Source organism: Pantherophis guttatus, chromosome 1 (assembly GCF_059756535.1).
Source record: "Pantherophis guttatus breed Tessera chromosome 1, ASM5975653v1, whole genome shotgun sequence".
Taxonomy (NCBI): domain Eukaryota; kingdom Metazoa; phylum Chordata; class Lepidosauria; order Squamata; family Colubridae; genus Pantherophis; species Pantherophis guttatus.
In genome coordinates this window covers 75188992-75209308 of record NC_142063.1, presented here as the reverse complement: position 1 = coordinate 75209308, position 20317 = coordinate 75188992, and the positions used below count along the sequence as shown (strand labels likewise).

General features: G+C 44.3%; 1 protein-coding gene across 10 annotated transcripts in view; it reads left to right on the top strand.

Moving 5' to 3' along the window:
* Positions 1-20317, top strand: part of FUT8 (fucosyltransferase 8) — a 109075-nt gene that overhangs the window by 73226 nt on the left and 15532 nt on the right. The gene's annotated exons all lie outside the window — the stretch shown is intronic.

The following is a 20317-nucleotide window of genomic DNA, read 5'->3' as shown; positions in this document are numbered from 1 at the left end:
AGCGAGGGTTCTTCAACAGTCTAGCAGTCAGCACTGAGTGTATGTATCTTTAAATTTCTTCAGGCACGCCCCCTTTGTCTGAACCTCAGTTTTTATTCACTCAGTTAGCTATTCAGACTTGTTTTCTCATCTCTGGTGTCTAGACTATTGAATATATTTGCTTTGGATTCTCATTTCTTGACATTTTTGGACTTCGACTTTGACTTTCAATCTCTTGACTGTATTGGGACAAGGGGTGATTCTCCTCCCTTCTCCCCCTCACCGCTACCTGAAGAGTAAGTCCTTTCTGGCCTCCCAGACTGGCTACCCCTATTTCTCCATATTGACTGACAGAAGCTCTGCCCTGTCTAGGGCACCTTCTCACTGAGGTCTCCTTCCATCGGCTGGCATCAGGGCGGCTACGGAGTCCCTGCCCTGCTCTCAGCGGTACACTCCTTCCTCGGAGCCCATTTGCCGCTTATAGAGTCCCTGCCCTGCTCTCAGGGGCACACTCTTCCCTTTTGGCTTCTCCAACGCGCTGGGGCCACTTTTGAGTAGCTGCGCATCTAATATTGCCTGAGGGCTTGGCAGATTGGCGCTGAACAGAGATTGCTTGTGTTTGCGCCATTTGAATCGCTCGTGGGGCCGCCATTACAGTGAGGCGCAATTTGCCCTTCCCGGCGATTTTCTGCCCGGCAACAACCCTGCGCATGCGCAGTAAGCTCCCTGTGGTAATCTGCCTGGCAACAACACCGCGGCTGCTCAGTGAACTCCCCTGTTGTTTCTCTGCCTCCCAACAATGCTGCGGCTGTGCGTTGAGGCTTGTGACTGTTGTGGCTCCGTCCTCTGAACCTATCTTATCGGAGGGAGAAGGCTCCGAACATGAAGGAGAGGAGTCGGCCAGGCCTCCTTCTCCAGGCCCCTCCTCTCTGGCACTGCCTCAGGTGCCGGCCGAGGAAGAGGAGATTAGCCAGGAGCCAGGTGTCTCCGATGATAGCGATGGAGGCGATCTGTCGTTCCTGGATCCACGCCAACGAAGGCGTGATAAACGGTTGCAGCAGTTGAGGAGGCGTGCCAGGGATTAGGCTGAGTCACTGGACCACACCCCAGAGACTATATTAAGAGAGTGTGGTGGCCATTTAAAACTCTGTGACGGACAAAAACTAACTCTGGCTAGTCACTTTGAACAACACCTAAATCTGCCGAAGGTTACTTGTTTTGAACTGGACTATTTGCAAACTGTGTGTATTTCTGTTTATATGGTGAAGGGATACTCCCGTTTATTGAAGTAAAAGCACTTGGCAGTTGGTGCTCGTATTGCTGCCAAGTTTCTGATAACAAACTGTGTGCGTGCCAAGTGCTTCCTTTAACCCTCGGCTGGCTGTGTGTGTGTGTGTGGAGACGGGGACAGAACAGTGACGTTCGCTGCCAGCACAGAAGCTGTGGCTGAGCAGAAGCATTGCCAACAATCATTGAGGGCCAGTTTTGCGGCTGCGCAGAGTGAGCAAGCCGCTCTAGCGCCCTCCAGAGGTTATAACAGGACATTTTCCAAATCTGCCCCTAATAGACCGTCTGTGGCAATCAGCTCACATTTCCCTGTGGACCTTAATCACTGGGACTACCTGAGAGGTCTCTTTTCGTATTAGCACAGGATTACAACAGACCTGTGCTGGAGGGGGTAGGGTCGCTACCTTAGCGCAACCCACCACAAAAAAACAAAAAAAAAACAAAATATAATAAATACAAAACAACCGCTTACCTTTTTTTCCTTGTATTTTCTTCAGCGCTGCTCAGCATGGCTGACTGCGAGCTCTCCTTCAACCTGGAACACAGCCATGGGTCCCCTGAGGCTCCAGCTTCTCCAGGCCCTGCAAAGAAAAAGGCGAAGAAGCGGGTCAAGCACGGGACTGCCACCGCTAAACCTCCGTCAGCGGGGAACAGTAACAGCTCATCAGCAGCTACCAAAGATGCCGGCAAACGCCATAAGGCGCTAGAGCGGCAATTTGACTTGGCACAGCAAAAGGCACATAAGTCAGCCTCACACGCAGATGCTCCAACTGTCCACTCTACTGTGCCTTCCATTCCCCACTCGAGGATCCTACCATCTGAGTTCCAGGGTCACGCCCCTGTGACCATTTTTTCCCCAATGGCGGATGTGGCGATTCCTTCCACTGTCCCCTTGCATGTGGATTTGTCTCATCCCCGACCTCCTGCTAAGCACCCTCTTCCGGAGGCAACCTATACCCCCACAGCCGCGGGGCTCCTCCCTGTGGGACCGTCGCATGCAATGTTACCTTCTGACATTGAGAGACTCATTTCTCAGACTATATCTAAAATATTGGCTGCTAGTGCTTACCAACCAATGTCGTACAGGCCCGTGCCAATTGCTGATCCTCCTCCTCCTCCTCCCCTGCCTCCGCCTCCTCCTCCACCTCCTTAGGTCTTTCACTATGATGGTCCGGCAGACCACTATTCCTCTCAGCTGGACTATGCCCATGCTGATGACTCCTTCCTGGAGGATGAGGCCCACAGGGACATGGAATTCTCCGACGATGAGGATCTCCTTCCGGATAGGCCAGCCTTTACCGGCCTCTTCCGGCCATCTCTATTTAAGTCCTTGTTACACAAGGCAAAATCGACCACTCATTTGGCCACCTCCGATGGTCTTTCTGATCCGCCAAAGGCATCTCAACCACATGATGCTCTGTTTAATCTTCCCAAGACCGAACAAACCTACATTCTGTGCCCTCAACTTTTCACGGAAGTTGTCCAACATTCTTGGACCCTGCCGTTATCCTTGCCGGCACCTACAGGGCTTGACCAGAAATTATATTGTTCGGCTCCGTGCCTCCAGGACTTACTGTCCTTACCTGCTGTGGACACTCCTGTGGCTAACTTGACTTCGTCCTCCTCTCTCCTGTCTCACGACATCGCTGACGGCCTCTGGACGGAGGATCGGAAGGCAGAACTTACATTCCGCAAGACACACAATGCTGCGGCTTGGACGGTCAGAGCAGCTACCTCAGCGTCATTTTTTAATCGGGCGACTCTCATTTGGCTGCGCCAACTCCAAGAGCATTTGCCACCGGAGGACACAAGAGTCCACCAAGACATCAATAAGGTTGTGGCGGTGACGGACACTTCTGCTGACACTTCTCTTAATGCCGCCAAATTCGCGTCTCGTGCCTTGGTCTTGACAGTGACATCCAGGCGTCTGCTTTGGCTGAGGCACTGGAGAGCAGATATGAAGTCAAAGTGGCATCTCGCATCGGCTCCCTACAAAGGGTCCCACCTCTTCGGGGAGGCTTTGGATCCGATTCTGATAGAGGACAAAGACAAGCGTAAGGTCATGCCCTCCTCATACAGGCAGACCGATCGCAAATTTCCCTCATATAGCCAGAGGCTGCCCTTTCAAGCTGATCCAGGACCCAGCAGGTCCTTCGCTGCAAGACAGTACTCTCTGGGATTTGACCGTCCATACGATAGATCCTCCTTCAGAGATTGCAGCAGATGCTTGGCCCCAGTCAAGCAGCCCTTCAGAGGTACGGGGACCCGTGCCTTTCGGAGGGGCAAGTGACTCCCTCCATCACTTTCCCATTGGCAGCTGCCTCCAACACTTCACCGTCCAGTGGGAATCCACAACGAAGGACGCCTGGGATTTACAGACGTTATGGCTAGGTTTGACCTTGGAGCTCCGCTCCTGCCCTCACACCAGGTTCGTCCAGTGCTCAGTGTCGTCCAACCCGACCAAACGTCGACTGATGGAGGCGGAAATACAACATCTTCTCGACATTTGTGCCATAGAGCCGGTTCCCACAGAACACCATGGGACCGTTTTCTATTCAATCTTTTTCCTTGTTCCAAAACATTCCGGCGGCTGCAGAGGAATTTTGGACCTCAAGGAATTGAACAAATTTGTACTTTACCATCAGTTCAAAATGCAATCCCTGAAATCCATTTTGGGGTACATTCAAGAAGGGGATTGGATGACTTCTGTAGACCTCAAGGATGCCTACCTTCACATCCCAATTCAACCATCACAATGTCGATTCCTCCGCTTCTCTTACAACAATCGCCATTTCCAATACCGCTCGATGCCCTTTGGCCTGTCATCCGCCCCCAGGACATTTATAAAAATCCTGTCAGCTGCAGCTGCACATCTTCGACAGATTCCCATCAGGGTCCTTTGCTATTTGGACGATGTTCTCATCCTATCGTCCACATAGTCTCAAGCCACACGGGACCTGGCCACGGTGTGCCACTGCATACGGCAACACAGTTTTTCCTTAAACCTGCCAAAAAGCCACTTGCGACCCACTATCCGGATTCTACACCTGGGCACGATTATAGATTCGGTCAAAGGGCAAGTCTTTCTGTCTCCAGAATGTTGCCTCAGCATACAGTCATTGATCTTTCAAATCCTCTCGTCCCAGTCCGTTCCTCTCCTGCTCCTGTCTCACCTGCTCGGGAAGATGATATCATGCATCTCCATTGTCCTGTGGGCGTGCCTTCATGGTCGACGACTCCAATGGTTCATGCTTCCATACCAATGCTCCCGCCGCAGCAACTCCAACGCTCGGGTCCCACTACAGGCAGGAGTTTGCCGCTCTCTTCGCTGGTGGACCTCGTCGTCCCTGATGAAAGGCTGCTTCTTCCAGGAGCCACTCATCTCATGGTGACGACCGATGCCAGTCTGGCGGGATGGGGCGCCCACATGCATTCCTAGGTTGCACAAGGCCATTGGTCTCTGGTGGATTGCCAGAACTACATCAACTGGCTGGAGCTCCGTGCGGTTTGCCTTGCCCTCCTCCAATTCCAATCTTCAGTGGAGGGTCAACATATGCTCGTCCGGACAGACAATGTGACTACAATGGTGCATGTGAACCGCGAAGGGGGCACACGCTCAAGACCATTGATGAACGAGGTGACTCACTTGCTGACCTGGGCGGGGACTCACCTTCTCTCTCTCAGGGCACAGCATATCTCCGGAACAACGAATGTCACTGCGGATTGGTTGAGCAGGACGCAACTCAACCACTCGGAGTGGCGTCTTCAGACATTTTCCGCGAGCTGTCCCAACGCTTCAGCCCTCCTGTCCTCGACCTCTTCGCACGAGTGGACAGTGCCCAGCTTCCTCATTTCTTTGCTTGGTATCCTTGCCCTCAAGCGTAGGGAATAGACGCGCTCGCCATACCCTGGCCTCCGGGATTGCTGTACGCATTTAGCCCGATACCTCTTATCCCGAGGCTCATCCGCAAGATCCTGGCCGAGAAGGCAGACGTCCTACTGATCACCCCTCACTGGCCGCGCCGGGCTTGGTACGCGGACCTTCTGAATCTGTCGGTCGCCCCTCCATGGCGCATTCCGGACAACAGGATCTCTCTCAAGCAGGGGGTCATTCTGCACCCAGGGCCTCAATGACTGCAGTTGACTGCCTGGCACTTGAGAGGATATTCCTGAGACAGGACAACATCTCAAGAAAGGCAATCAAGAAACCATTCAGGCGTCAAGGCGCCCGTCCACATACCGCATCTATAACGCCACCTGGTCCTCATTCTGTATCTGGTGCTTCCGAGTCCATGTGGACCCTACCTCTGCATCTGTCTCTGAAGTACCTGATTTTCTTCAAGATGGCCTCTTGCCCCAAACATGCTCCGTCGACAGGTGGCGGCCTTGTCAATGGTCTTGTCGACTAAGAACGATCTTCCACTGTCGCATGATGCTAAGATTCGAGTGTTTCTGAGGGGAGAGGTGAACCTGAGGCCTCCGGTCATCCACCGGTACCCAACCTGGGACCTGACTCTGGTTCTTCAGGTCCTTATGCAGCCTCCCTTCGAGCCGTTAGGAGCCATCAGCTTACGACTCCTCACCTTGAAGACAGCCTTTTTCGTTGCAATCACCTCGGCCCGCCGTATATCCGAGCTGGCCGCCCTATCGGTTTGGGAGGACCTCTGTGTTTTCTACCCCAACCGTGTGGTCCTATGCCTGGACCCATCATTCCTGCCCAAGATCAATTCCCTCTACCATCGTGAGCAGGAATTGGTTCTCCCGGACTTCTGCCCACATCTGAGACACCTGCAGGAGGTCCAATGGCACGCCTTAGACATCTGTAGGACCCTACCAGGTATATCCGGAAGACTCAACATTTCCGTAAATCGGAAGCACTGTTCGTTTTATTTCTTCCTGCAACCAGCACCAGAGGTGGGTTTCGGCAGGTTCTGGCCAGTTCTGGAGAACCGGGAGTGGAAATTTTGAGTAGTTCGGAGAACCGGTAATAAAAATTCTGACTGGCCCATCTATTCTCTGCCTCCCAAGTCCCAGCTGATCGGGAGGAAATGGGGATTTTGCAGTAACCTTCCCCTGGAGTGGGGTGGGAATGGATATTTTACAGTATCTTTCCCATGCCATGCCCCCAAGCCACGACACGCCCACAGAACCGGTAGTAAAAAAAAAATGAAATCCACCACTGCACAGCACGCATGTGCATGCATGCAGCATGCGTTTGGTGCAAACTGTGCAGCACGCACTTGGTGCGTAGCGCGCATGCATGGCCAGCGAACCGGTGGCAAACCAGTTTAGATTTCACCACTGAACTCATCCCATTTTGTTATTGACTGGAAGCTCATCACATGTACAATAAACGTCATTGTAAAAGAACGCAACATTCTTTTTTCATTTTGGGCCCAAGTTAAAGAGGTATACCTCCTTGACCTCTTTATTTGATATGCCTTTTTCAAATGTTGTTTGTACACGTGATTCTGTTACCCTTTTTTTATCTTTCTCCAGTGTGCAATATACAAGTACTCTTCCATTGGCTTTCAGGAGCTATTGCAAGAGAATGAAAGGGATATCGTAACATTGTAAATGTCCTGTCTAAGTCACAAAGTTTAAATGTCCTGCAAAATTTATAGATTATGTCCCAATAGTTTATATATGGCTTTTGGTTAGGAGTGATTAAGTATAATTAACTGCCTTATGGAAATATCTCATAAAAGTAAAAGTGTGTGCAGTCTGCTGTTCTAATTTTGGTATTTTGGATAAACTCTGGAAGCTTTCATTATTTGTTCATACCATCTGAGGATAAGATGTATTATGCCTCTGAATATTTTGACTGATAACTATCTGTATTATCAATAGCATTTAGGATAATCTTCAATATTCTTTTTAGTATTATTGAACAGAAGCATTTGGTATGTTTGCTAGAGTTCAAAATGCATTGAAATGAAGAGTCTTTCTACTGTAATACATCTTTATTGAAAACAAAATTTAGTTGTTTAAATAATAAGTTGACCCTCTCTTCTTTGTGGCAGCCCCTCAAATACTGGAATATTGCTATCATGTCACCCCCAGTCCTTCTTTTCTCTAGACTGGCCATACCATTCTTCATATGTTTTTGTTTCCAGGCCTTTAATCATCTTAGTTGCTCTTCTTTGCACTTTTTCCAAAGTCTCAACATCTCTTTTTGTAATGTAGTGACCAAAACTGGATGCAGTATTCCAGGTGTGGTCTTACTAAGGATTTATACAGCGGTACTAATACATCACATGATTTTGATTTTTTGTCTCTGTTTATGCAATCAAGATTGTACTAACTTTTTTGGCTGCTGCCACATACTGCTGGCTGATGTTTAAGTGATCATCAACTAGGATTCCAAAGTCCTAGTTCCTTTATTTATTTCAAAATAAAAAATACAAAAAACTCAAAAAATCCACATAAAACAAAAGAACAACAATGACAAAGAAAATAAATTTTGTTCAGGAGGATAATGAAAAGCAAGAAAGGGGCATCTATTACTTTTGTCAAAGGTTTGGCGGAAGACCCAGGTCTTCAGTGCCCTTTGCAGTGCCAGTAATAGGGACTGTTTGAATAATAGTAACAACCACTTTACTAAGGATTAGAGTTGATCTTCTTCTTAGGAGAGTCTGTAATCATTTTCAATAGTTTCTTCTCCCCACTCCACTACAGCACTTTAGATGCCTACTTGCTGCTCTGGAGGCTTAGTAGGTTTCCTGGAACATAGAAAAAGTTACTTGATGGAAATTACTGCTCCATGTCCTTTCTTCAGTGATAACTCCATGCTGTATGCCAAACCCTATATTCAAGAGGAGTACAGAATTGATAAATATAATTAGCAATTACTATAAATAAAAAGTTCTCATTTTTAATGTTCCATTGTAAAAAAAAAAAAAAAAGATCTAACTATGATCAAATTTCTCTTCTTGGAATTTCATTAGAAAAATAGTAGAGGGTAATCATCTGTATTACTAGATAGCTGACTAAAAAACAATTGCATTTATGAAATTCGAAACTTACATTTTTAATAGAGATCTAAATGTGCCTATATTTTAGTTAGTTTATTGTTGTTATTAACAAAGGGAGAGAACTAGCACTCCCAGAAAACTCTTTATTCCTCAAATCAAAGGAAAACAGATTCTTTGTAGTTTATAACTATCTGTTAAGAAATCCATTTGAATTCAATACATTTAAGATATTTTTGAATTGGGTTTAGCTCTGCTTCTCTGAAATAGTACTTTCTTGAACTGGTTTTCAGGTTTGTTTTCAGGTTGGGTTCCATTTCCATTCCTTGAATTAAACTGCAGGATCCATCAAATGAAAAGCATCAGCACATGTAAAGGTAGCTGGTACACATGGTTATCCTTATATCTACGATATAATTATATATATGAAATATTTCACTCTGCTGAACCCATCAACCTTGCTGCCTTGATCTCCACTCACCTTGCTGGCGTCTATGGAAGTGAAAGTTGGACTTTAGTGTTAAAGAAGCCAAGAAAACAAATGAGTCATTGAACAAATTAATCCAGAGATTTCACTCAAGGCACAAATAACAATTACCTTGCTTCAGAATATTATGGAGACCCAGCTCTCAGGAGAAGCCTTTAATTCTGGGAAAGGTGGAAGATAAAAAGAAAGAAATGATATTAGCAGCAATGTGGATGGTACTCCGTTACAATAAGCAATAAGCATTGGAAGAATTGGAAGACCAGGTTAGGAAACATGGCGAAAATCCATCTATGTCGCCACTAGAAGTCAAAAAACACTTCATGGCACGTAATCAATTCTATACTAAGAAATATGTAAACATTTTAACATGTTGTTACTATATTTACTTGTAACTTGTATGCTTATAAAGTGGCTCACAAATTTGTACTTGGTTTGGACAAAACAGCACAAAACATTTTTTCACCAAACAGACTGTCAGAAATTAGAGGGAACATTCCCTATATCATTGTCATGACTTTTTGTGGGTTCATACTTTGCCTTTGGGTGGTCTTATTTCTCTATTTCCAGTACTAAATTTGCGAGTGTTGTGCATGTGCACTCACACACACACTTCTTAAATTTAGTGCTGGAAGAAATAAAGATCATACTTTTAACCGGAATATTTTGCATTATTTTTTATAGAAAAACAAAATATACACAGTTGATCTCATTGAGTCCTCTAAGTTGACAGCAGTTCAGGTAATAAATGTTGTTTAATGTTGGACTTAAATAACTGCTACACAGTTTACAGTTGCCATAAAAATAATTTTATGGCATACGTTTGCCATAAAATTCAATTGTTTTAGTTGAGTGAACGGTGTTGTTAATATAAGCGTCCCATTAGAAAACAAAATTTAGTTAAAACTGAATTTTTCTACCTATTGGGTAATTGAGCTCCTATAAGAAAACAAAAATAGATGATTTAATGAGAGATTCTAGGAAATAATAAAGAATAGAAGCATCCAGATTTGAGGGGCTGGGGGGAGAATAAAGTTATAACATTTTCAGAAGAACCTCAGACTTAGGAAGTTAAAATTGATGAAAATGAATTTAAAAGCTTGCTCTGTTCTGTTCAGTAAGCACTAAAATCATGGAATGATGATCTAAAGCATTAACGTGGTAAATGAAGAAATATGAAACAATGGCCAACATAGTTCTTAAAAAACCAGTATTTTCCAAATATTATATATATATATATTGCAGCAGCCTTGCAGTTCCTATAGACTCCCAACTTTATTCTCAATTATCCTGTTCCTTAGAGAAGAGGCCAGCATTGAAAAGGACTAGAGCAGTCCTTCATTCCACACTCTTGTGTCTTGGATTATAATGCACAGAAGAAATAAACCTATTTATCATGGTATCCAGATGCCTGGCTATTGAAAGTCCTTGAGGAAAAGGTCATAGCTATTGGGAGACAAAAACAGTTTTCATCGAGCAAAGAAAGGAAGATACCAATCATAGAACAAAAAAAGCTGCAACCATATTGTGATAACACTAGCCTTCAGCAGGGTGTGAGATTAGCAAAAGAGAATTGAATTCAAGTCCCATTATGAGAAATTGGGGTTTATATAACTCTTAGTTGTTATGTGCCTGGTTAACATCAGTCACAGGGCAAAGGAGAGGGAGCTGCCACAATTCAAACACGGAAAATAAATAAAGCTGTTCCCTACCCATTCATTTAGAGCAGCATATAGGAAACAGATCCTGATTCGTAAATCGGGGGCCTACAAGTTGCAACTTTACTCTGTAGGAAAGGTTTCACATGCAGGAAGTTCCATACTTAATTAACAGTGTTAGCATTGGTTTTTAATCTGTATTTTGTGTGGGTATTGAATATAATAGAGAAGTACTGTACAAATCAAATCGAGAATATTTCCTTTTGCTAGAAAAAGTGGGAAAGTGTCTTTTTGAGGAATATGTGAGTTTACTTAAAAATAGTTTTACATGCCCTAATACGTCTGTTCTAGAATATTAGCTGTCTGTCTCCTATCTCTTTGGAGGACTGCTTTTCTCCAAATAAACTGTCCCTCCAAATTCACTCCTCAAAGGTCAAGGAGGTTGTGTCTTTCCAAAGTCTTCCCAGGTTGGTTTTCCTGTTTGCACAAACATGTAGGAGACACTTCATTTGTAACTATCAGTCAAGTAATCTTCCAAATGATTTGTATGATCTTAACTATTCTGGCTTATCCCAATGTCCATGTTGCCAATTTCTTTTTGTACCAAAATAATTTGAAAGAAGAGTAGATACTGCTAATCAGATCTGATGCCTTAGAATTTTTTCCATAGTATGAGTGGGTTACAGAGTCTGAAGAAAATTCCCTTAATTTTTTTTAATATTGTTGGAGAACTTGTGCAATGATAATTCATGAACCACCAATCATGCTTTGAACCTCTAACCTTTTTTTTAGTTAGGTAATCTGGTAGACTTTAGATACTTTAGACTACAACGTCTATCATCATCCATATAAATTTTATTTATATCTTTATTTGTTAGATTTATATCTTTATATCCTCCAGGAGTTGAAGGCAATGTTCATAGAATCTCCACTAATTTTTCTCCATAATAACTCTGTGACGTAGATTGGGCTCAGAGAGAATGACTGGACTAAAGTTGTATTCTGAGCTTTATTTGTTTATTTTATTTATTTATTTTATTTGATTTCTATACCGCCCTACTCCCGAAGGACTCAGGGCAGTGCACAGCCAAACAATAAAACACATACATACAAAATTTAAAAGTAGAATAAAATCAAATTAAATAATTTTGGCCCCGACAAATTTAAAACCCCAAACTATTTAAAACCAATTTTAAAATTGAATATATAAAATACTAAAAGATATTTAAAAATTAAAAATCTTCTATAAAAGAGGGAGAAAATTAGGCCAGGCCCGCCTGGTGAAATAATAAGGTCTTTAAAGCGCGGCGGAAGGTGCGCAGATCCGGGATCCTCCGTATCTCTGGGGGGAGCTCGTTCCAGATAGTAGGTGCCCTCACAGAGAAGGCTCTCCCTCTGGGAGCCGCCAGACGGCATTGTTTGGCCGACAGCACCCGGAGGAGCTCCTCTCTATGGGAGCGTACCGGCCGGTAGGAGGCTATTGGTGGTAGTAGGCGGTCCCGCAAGTACCCAGGTCCTAAGCCATGGAGCGCTTTAAAGGTGGTAACCAAAACCTTGAAGCGCACCCAGAAGACCACCGGAAGCCAGTGCAGCTCGCACAGGAGAGGTGTTACATGGGAGCGCCATGTCGCTCCCATTACCACCCGCGCGGCCGCACTCTGCGCCAGTTGGAGCCTCCGGGTGCTCCTCAAGGGGAGCCCCATGTAGAGAGCGTTGCAATAATCCAGGCGGGAGGTGACAAGGGCATGAGTGACTGTGCGTAACGAGTCCCGATCCAGAAAGGGACGCAACTGGCGAATCGGACGAACCTGATGAAAAATCCACCCGGTCACGGCCGTCAAGTGCTCTTCTAAAGACAGCCGTGAATCCAGGAGGATGCCCAAGTTGCGCGCCCTCTCCGTGGGGGCCAATGATTCGCCCCCAATAGTCAGTGATGGCACCAACTGACTATATCAGGACGTCGGAAACCACAGCCACTCGGTCTTGGATGGGTTGAGCCTGAGCCTATTCCTCCCCACCAGATCCGCACGGCCTCCAGGCACCGGGACATCACTTCAAGGGCATCGTTGGGGTGGTCTGGGGTGGTCTTGCTTGCTTATTTTTACCCTGCCTTTATTATTTTTATAAATAACTCCAAAGAGTGAACGTATCTAATATTCCTTCTTCTATTTTCCACACAACAGATGTGGTGTTGAGGCGAGTTGTGTTGAGAGAGAGTGCTTGGCTCAAAATCACCCAGTCACCCAGCTGGCTTTCATGTTTGAGGTGGGACTAGAACTCACAATCTAGTCTGATGCCTTAATTACTACAGGTGGTCCTTGACTTAACAACCACAATTGGAACCCAAATTGTGGTCATAAGTCATTGCAATGGTAAATTGAGGAAACCACATACCCAAACCCATTTTTTACTCATTTTTATGGTGATCAATTCAGTCATAAGTCTGACTCATAATCATTAAGCAATTCCATTCTCCTGAATGGATGTTTTTTTTCTGGAAGTTTTATGGTTTTATGTAGTGGATTTTTAATGTTGTAAGCACTCAAAGTCACCTGTGTGTGAATTGGGTGGTCATATATATTTGTTTAATAAATAAATAATTTCAAATCATGGACAGATGATGGTGGGATACTGCAACCAGTCATAAATGTGAGCCAGTTGCAGTCTGCCTGAAATGCAGTCATGTCAGGGACTTCATGAGGGGCTCTCATTTCTATGAGTATCATACCATGTTCACATTCCTGTATGTATTTTGAGGCTAGGTTTGTATGTGTGTGCAAAATAATCATTCCTGTTCTGTCTTATGGTATCCAAGTGCATTCTGATTTACTTATATAGCATATGGCAAAAATATTAAAAAGCACATCGCAATTACATTCTCAATGAGCAAATACAAAACTATTTATTGTATTTACAAATTCAAAGATAGGTATTTATATAGTCAATACATAAGGGAGTATGTATTGGATACGTATTGGATGTCCAATACGTAATGGACATCCAGAAAGTCTCTGGGGTTTCCCTGATATGCACTCAAAGGGCATTGTTCCACAATATGCAGCACTATCTGCTTTGGAGAACTACAGCTACATTCTGAAGAGAGAGCTTTCCCCATTTATGGAGGTGACTTGCGCACCTGCCATGTTGAGTCCTAATCCAGTTGAGGATTGACCAGGTTTTATGGGGTAGATTGAATCCTTTTGGTTCACTTGTAAAGCAGGGAATGTTATGACACTGTGGGACAACAGTAGAGGACCATTCTTGCGTCCAGGCCTGAAGTAGATTGAAGTTGTTATCCAGCAAGTTTCTAATAGGTAGATATCTGGTGCAAAGTCTATTGTTTATAGCATCAGTGATATCTGAAGGTGAATATTACTAAATATTTTCTTACACTCTCCCAGTAAAGTGTTTTCCTCTTTGTAAATGTGGAGGAGTATGGCTCAAAACTGGTAACCAGAAAGTAGGGGTAGATCTTATTGTGCCTAATCGTCACCATGGCTGATATTAGGGCTTTCATATATGAGCTTGAAAAATAGAGATGATCAGTAGATGGAAACAAAGAGTTGGAGATTTCTGCATTTTTTTTGACATCTAGTGATTGGATATTCTCCATAGTGGTGGAGACAGCATCCAGCAATGGGTTAACTCTGTCAGCTGATTGGACTGAGTCTGCAAGTTGTGATGACATGCCTCCTCTGCTTGCATCCCCAGCTTTTAGACCATTTTCAGTGGCCATCACATCGGCCAGGCGAGTCTCAGAGCTGGTGGCTCTGTCGGTATGCAAAGACCTTTGTGTATTCCACTCTGACAGAGTGGTTTTGTGGATGGACCCTTCATTCACCCCTAAGGTGAACACTTGATTCCACAGGGCTCAGGAACTGGTGCTACCGAATTGCCCTGATCCAGTCCACCGATTAGAATATAAGTGGCACACTTTGGATGTGTGGAGGGCCCTCCGTAGATATATCAAAAGGACTTCCTCCCTACGGAGGACAGAATCCCTGTTTGTCTCTATCCAGCCTGCCACGCTGGGAAACAGGGTTACCCCCTCAACCTTGGGAAGGTAGATTAGGGTGTGTATCGCCAAGGCCTATGAGATCCAGGCCTTGCCGATGCTGCAGTGAGTAACTTCCCACTCTGCCAGGAGTGCAGCCACCACTGCTGCGTGGGCAATGCAGGCCTCTATAGAGGAGGTCTGTTGTGCAGCTACCTGGTCCTCGCCATCCCCCTTTATCTGCCATTCTAAGTTGGACACTTACACCTCGGCTGAGGTGGCTTTTGGCAGGTGGGTGCTTCAGAGTGTCCACACGGAGCAGGAAACTTCGGACTGGACCGCATCCCGCCCATAGGACAACCAGCTTTGGTATGTCCCATTCCTGGATGCTGTCTCCACCACTATGGAGAAGGGGTGTTGGTCTCGTGGGGGTGGAGACAGCATCCAGTCCCACCTGGATTAGTGTCCAGTCCTGGGCCCACAAGGGGATATAACTACAGCACAGCACAGCATGTCAGTCTGCATCAACACCTTCGTCACAAAGCTGGGGACCCAAGCAGAGGAGGTGTGTCATCACAACTTGCAGACTCAGTCCAATTAGCTGACAGATGGAGTTAACCCATTCCTGGATGCTGTCTCTACCCCCAGGAGGAGGAGTGTGTCAGGTAAGACCAACGCCCCTTTTCTGCCCAAATAGCCCCATGATTTTTATGTATTATCAGATGTTGACTTCCTCTGTGCAAATTTACTATGCAAAGAAATGAGTCATTCGAATAGTTACACAGAACGCAAAAAAAGAAAATCCACCTTCCAAAACAAGTAAAATATGTTTGGTATTTATATTCTTTATGATGTACCTTGTAACTGTAATAACTGCAATGGGAACATTAAATAAAGAGTTACTAAACAGTTTCTGTTAACCAGAATATAATTAAAGTTGTGTGTCTACTTTCATATTAATCAACTGAACATTCCTTGTTGGAAAACTTTAATTAATTATGATTAGTAATTATTTTAATATTTCAAAAGTTTCAATGGCCAAAACAATTTATATACTTACCTATTGTGAAAATAATTAAGAGTTTTATTTCTGAATTAGGTGGATTTAGAGTTGTCCTTGATGCTGGTGTTTTTCTATTTATGTGCAATTAACCATTCATGAATATTCAAGAAAACCATTCAATCATCTTACATTTTTGAGAAAAATGGATTAAATTCTTTTAAAATAATTGCCAATAGTACTTGCTCTTTAATAGCCTTTCTTTTGTTTTTAGCAAAATAACTAAACTTTATGATTTTTTTCTATGTACTTGGCATTATCTACCTTTAGTTCAGATTATTTCTTGAAAGAAAATTACAGTACTATCACTCGTGTTAAAATGATTCTGTTGATTATCTCTAATGATAAAACAGCCAGTGTAATAACTGTGTTTTGAGATATAAGTTAAAATTTCTATAGTGACAATAGAAATGTGTGATAGTTAAGGTTGTTAAAATGCAATATTTATTAAAGTTACATTTTCACCACTTTATATTCATGTCAGAATGAATATCAGTGGTACTATTAGGGCTGGTCTGCAGTTTTGGGGGCACTGAAAAACATCTTGAACAAATCTTGTCTATGTAATTTGTTCATATATTTAAATTGTATGCCATAGTCATTTTCAAAAGCATTTTAAGAGTTATGCCAAACAGTATGCACAATTTAAAATAAAATTTGTCACTTTCTTGAAGCTTCAGTTCCACTATACTTTTCCAACGCATTCTAGAGACATTCTAGAAAAACACTTCTGATACTATGCACACCAGAACAGTTTCCCCCCAAATGCCATCACTCTGCTAAACAACTGTCAAATTACTTACTAAAACTGTATTTCTTCTCATCCTTCCTATTACCTATCTCCTCCCACTTATGACTATAACCTTGTTGCTTGTATCGCTACAATTTATATTGTTTTATTTGTTCCTAATATGATTTGATTGTTTATTTAGTAACCTATGATTATCACTAAGTGATATCTTATGATTTTTGATGAATGTATTTTTTTTCTTTTATGTACACTGAGAGCATATGCACCAAAGACAAATTCCTTGTGTGTCCAGTCACACTTAGCCAATAAAGAATTCTATTCTTTATTTATTTTTTTTATTTTATTTTTTTTTATTTTTTAAATTTTTATACCGCCCCCTCTCCCGAAGGACTCAGGGCGGTGAACAGCCAAAATTAAAAACACACAATACAAATATTAAAATACTTTAAAATGAAATTAAATTTGTCTTTGGCTTCCCCAATTTAAAACCCCTTACCCATAAAATTCCCCAATTAAAAGATTTTTAACCCAGTCCGGCTTGCTGAAATAAAAAAGTCTTCAGGGCCCGGCGGAAGGTATGGAGGTCCGGGATCAGTCGTATCCCTGGGGGTAGCTCATTCCAGAGGGCGGGTGCCCCCACAGAGAAGGCTCTTCCCCGGGGGGTCGCCAACCAACATTGCCTGACAGACGGCACCCTGAGGAGGCCCTCTCTGTGGGAGCGTATTGGCCGGTGGGAGGTTATCGGAGGCAGAAGGTGGTCTTGTAAATAACCGGGCCCTAAGCCATGGAGCGCTTTGAAGATGAGAACCAATATCTTGAAGCGCACCCGGGAGACAACTGGAAGCCAATGCAGCTCGCGCAGGAGAGGTGTCACGTGGGAGCACCATGTCGCCCCCATAAGTACCCGCGCGGCCGCATTCTGCACCAGTTGGAGCCTCCAAGTGCTCCTCAAGGGGAGCCCCATGTAGAGAGCATTGCAGTAGTCCAGGCGGGAAGTAACGAGGGCATGAGTGACCGTGCATAGGGAGTCCCAATCCAGAAAGGGGCGCAACTGGCATATCAGACGAACCTGATAGAAAGCCCCCCTGGCCACGGCCGTCATATGCTTTTCTAAAGACAGCCATGGGTCCAGGAGGACATCCAAGTTACGCGCCCTCTCCGTGGGGGCCAATGTCTCGCCCCCAATAGTCAGCGATGGCACCAGCTGACTATATCGGGACGCCGGCAACCACAGTCACTCAGTCTTGGAGGGGTTGAGTCGGAGCCTGTTCCTCCCCATCCAGACCCGCACGGCCTCCAGGCACCGAGACATCACTTCAAGGGCATCGTTGGGGTGGTCTGGGGTGGAGATGTACAGCTGGGTGTCATCAGCATACAGATGGCACTGCACCCGAAAACCATGGATGATCTCGCCCAGCGGCTTCACATAAATGTTGAACAGGAGAGGCGAGAGGACCGACCCTTGCGGCACCCCACATATGAGGGGCCTCGGGGTCGACCTCTGTCCCCCTGTCAACACAGACTGTGACCGGTCAGAGAGAAAGGAGGAGAACCACCGTAAGACAGTGCCTCCCACTCCCAATCCCTCCAACCGGCGCAACATGATACCATGGTCGATGGTATCAAAAGCTGCTGAGAGGTCTAATAGGACCAGAACAGAGGAGCAACCTCTGTCCTGAGCCCTCCAGAGATCATCAACCAACGCGACCAATGCCGTTTCCGTGCTGTACCCGGGCCTGAAGCCGGACTGGAACGGATCTAGATAGACGGTTTCATCCAGGTATTGCGGGAGCTGTCGTGCAACCACACTCTCAACAACCTTCGCCAAGAAGCGAAGGTTGGAAACTGGATGATAGTTTGCCAAAACAGCTGGGTCCAGAGAGGGCTTCTTGAGGAGGGGTCTCACCACCGCCTCTTTCAAGGCGGGAGGCAAGAAATCCTCACTCAAGGAAGTGTTTATAATCCTCTGGAGCCAGCCTCGTGTAACCTCCCGGGTAGCCAGCACCAACCAGGAGGGACACGGGTCCAATAAACATGTGGTTGCGTTCAGGCTCCCCAGCATCCTGTCCACGTCCTTGGGGGTCACAGGGTCAAACTCATCCCAGGTAACAGTCTCAAGACACACCTCAGACAACCCGCCTGTACCCATCCAGTCAGAGTCCAAGCCTTCCCGAATCTAAGCGACTTTATCATGCAGATAATGCGCAAAATCCTCAGCACGACCTTGAATTCTATTCTATTCTTGTCATGCCCCTGTCAGAGTCTGAATTTGCGGTGGAAGATGAGCTGGAACAAGAAATGACAAGAGTGAGAGGGCAGCTCCATTGGCCTTGGAGGAAACTGGGGAAAGGCAGAGTCAGTCCAGGCAAGGCTGTTCGGAATTAGCAAGGCCTGCAGGGAGGGAGGAGAGACAGAGCTCAGACGAGGAGCAAGAACCACCTCTTCCTGATGCAAGGGCTAGGAGAATGCAGAGAAGGCGGGATCAGTGCAGGCAGAGAAGGCTATGTGCGAGGAGAGTGCCCTGCCCAGCTTCACCAGGAACACCTGGGAAATGAGATTTAAGGAGACACTGTGGGGAAGGGCATTTGTCGGGATCAAACGCTGAGTTCCTGAAGTATTGTGTGCCGATGTTTGAACTTGTCAAGAGTCCTTTCATTCCTTGTCATTCTGGACTAATTATCTGGATCTTCTATTCCCTGAACTCCTTGCTTGGCTCTTGTTTTGCCAAATACATTTGGGATTTATTGCCGTGCAGCCTTGGTGCAGACAGCACTGGGCTGGACTAATTGCAGACAGAGGCTGCTTGAGGTTTGTGTGGGGGTTCTCACTCTGCTTTAGGATTTGCCAATAACATGGGAGCGTTTGGGGAGATTTGGAGCAATAAAGGGTCTGTTTGAACTGCCAACTGTTTGTGTTATTTCTATGCCGTGCCCTGGATCATCACAATACCTGTTCTGTTCTGCTCTGCTCTGCTCTGCTCTGCTCTGCTCTGCTCTGCTCTGCTCTGCTCTGTTCTGTTCTGTTAGTCTAGTCTAGTCTAGTCTAGTCTAGTCTAGTCTAGTCTAGTCTAGTCTAGTCTAGTCTAGTCTAGTCTGGTTAGTTTGGCTAACCAGTCTGGCTCTTTTTAAAAGAATGATAGTAAGGCAAGCAGGATGAGGCAGCATCCAGGAACAAGTGATTAGCTTCACATGTGACTCCACCTCTCATTCAACTGTAGATTATTTACTCTTGAGTAACAATAGAAGAAAGTAACTTTTGAGACAAGAACTCAATTGTATGGAATTAAAAGTAGTGCTGGTTAAGTATGTTGTTATATCTTTGCGTTTTAGCATTTTTATGTCACAACATATTGGTTTATTTTTATTTTATATTCTGGAAAAGGGAAGAAAGAAAGAAAGAAGAAAAGGGAAGATTTGTAAAGTTGGCTTTGCAACTTTAATTATCTCCTATAGATTTTGATTTTGGGATAGTTTGCTCTAAGTGTGAAAATATTATTTATATATTCACAGCATGGAATGATGTCTTGTAAATGATTTGTACATTACAATTTTAAATGATTCATGACAACATATTTATACTAATATTATTCTTAGCCACGTTGAAGTCTTAATAAATCCTATTTATATGATTGTCACAAATATACATGCCAGAGGTTAAAAAAATGACTGTATTTTCTTTTATATATTTGATATTACTTTTGACAATGTGGAATAGACCATCTCTTAAGTAGAATTTTTATTTTGCACTACTGTGGTTGTATGCCAAGATGAAATGCTTGAAGACATTTGGAACCCAAATATATGGGTTAAGAACTTACATAAAGTCAGAAGCATTTCTGTGAAGATATTTGGCTGATAGTAAATATAAATTTTTCAGATGAATATCTGAAATAGTACTTTTTTTTTTCTAAAATGGGAATATCATAAAACTACCAGGCACAGGTAATGAAATAAAGAATTTAGTGCATTCTACTTCAAAGCATTCTGCACCAGTGAATTTTTGTACAATGGAAATTGAGGTTTAGAACAGAAATATTGCTTGGCAGATTTTAATTATTTTTTCCATCAGTTTTTTAAAAAAAACCAATAGCTGTAACATAGGAATATGATTGATCCAATTTTTTTTCTATGATA